Source organism: Arachis ipaensis, chromosome B5 (genome assembly GCF_059453495.1).
Source record: "Arachis ipaensis isolate K30076 ecotype BB chromosome B5, ASM5945349v1, whole genome shotgun sequence".
NCBI lineage: Eukaryota > Viridiplantae > Streptophyta > Magnoliopsida > Fabales > Fabaceae > Arachis > Arachis ipaensis.
The window spans coordinates 64,352,696-64,354,434 of record NC_142440.1 but is presented as its reverse complement, the minus strand read 5'-3'; the positions used below and the strand labels follow the sequence as shown (position 1 = coordinate 64,354,434).

At 41.8% G+C, this 1,739-nt stretch overlaps 1 non-coding gene across 1 annotated transcript; it reads right to left on the bottom strand.

Annotated features, from left to right (window-relative positions):
• Positions 1-289: 289 nt before the first annotated feature.
• LOC148564450 (small nucleolar RNA R71) lies at positions 290-396 on the bottom strand. The gene has a single exon (XR_015885475.1). It is a non-coding gene; the product is annotated as a small nucleolar RNA R71 (small nucleolar RNA).
• Positions 397-1,739: the final 1,343 nt, after the last annotated feature.

Sequence of the window (1,739 nt, the reverse complement as noted above, 5' to 3'; positions counted from 1 at the left end):
CAACTTTGAGTTGAAACCTCAACTCATCACACTTGTCCAGAATAATTGTTCATATGGAAGAGGTGCCCAAGAGGATCCAAACCAATATCTCACTACATTCTTGAGGATTTGTGACACTATAAAGTCCAATGGTGTACACCCTGACACCTACAAGCTACTTTTGTTCCCTTTCTCACTCAGAGATAAGGCAGCAAAGTGGTTGGAAGCATTTTCCAAGGAGAGCTTAACCACATGGGATGATGTTGTGAATAAGTTTCTACCAACATTCTACCCTCCACAGAGAGTCAATAGACTGAGAGCTGAGGTGCAGACTTTCAGACAGTAAGATGGTGAAATACTTTATGAAGCTTGGGAGAGGTTCAAAGATTTCACAAGGAAATGCCCACCAGATATGTTCAATGAGTGGGTGCAACTGTACATCTTCTATGAAGGGCTATCCTATGAGTCAAAACAAGCAGTAGATCATTCTTCTGGAGGCTCACTCAACAAGAAGAAAACCATTGAAGAAATTCCATGGATGCCTTGTTGGCCCAAAACAAAGTGATCACTGCGCAACTAGCAGCCTTAACCAAAAAGATGGAGAAGAATCAAGTCTCAGCTATTCAAGACCAAGCCCTTCAACAAGAAGGAGATGCACCAGAAGTTGAATATGAATGGGAGCAAGCTAACTATGTGAACAATCCTTCTAGACCACCATATGATCCCAACTCCAACACATATAACTCAGGATGGAAGAACTACCCAAACTTTGGGTAGGGGAACCAACAGAGCCACAACCAAGATCACAACAAACCTTACCCATCTAACCAATACAATAATCACAACCCGAACCATCAATCAGGTAACAACAGACCTTACCACAATTCACAAAACATATCATACCACTCCATCCAACAAACATACAATAACCACCATCAAGACACATAAGCCCTAACCATGCAACCATGTAAAATCAAGAGCAATTTTGAGAAAGTGGAGGCTGCAATAGCACAACTGTCATCACTGCTAACAGGATCTATTTCCACTCTTTTGGAGAGATAAACACAGGCTGAAAGAAAGATAGATGCTAACCAAGAAGAATACAGATCAAATCTAAAGAATCAGGGCGCATCAATCTCAAAATTGGAAGCACAAGTAGGGATTTTATCTAAGCAAATTCTAATGCCCATACATACATTTCCCAGTGATACCATGGCCAACCCAAGAGGGGAATGCAAAGCCATCACACTTGGAAGTGGAAAAGTTGTAGAAGAAACACCCCCCAAGTCAGAGCAACCAAGAAAAGAAAGCTGCAGAGGAGCCTGAAGACATGAAGGAAGAAGAGACCCATGCACCATCCTCATCAAAGCCAGTTCTAAAACCTTATGTGCCAAAGGTACCATATCCACAAAGGCTAAGGAAGGATGGGAAAGATAGCCAGTTCTCTAGGTTCTTAGAGATCTTCAAGAAGCTCCAAATCAACATACCTTTTGCTGAGGCATTAGAGCAAATGCCACTCTATGCCAAATTCTTAAAAGAGCTCATGACAAGAAAGAGGAACTGGGGAGAAAAAGAGACCCTAGTGTTAACTGAGGAGTGCAGTGCCATCATACAAAAGAAGCTTCCTCAGAAGATGAAAGACCTTGGGAGTTTCCAAATTTCCTACATCATAGGGGATATCAACATTGAGAAAGCATTGTGTGACCTGGGACCTAGCATCAATCTCATGTCCTTGACTATGATGAGAAGAATGAAAATTC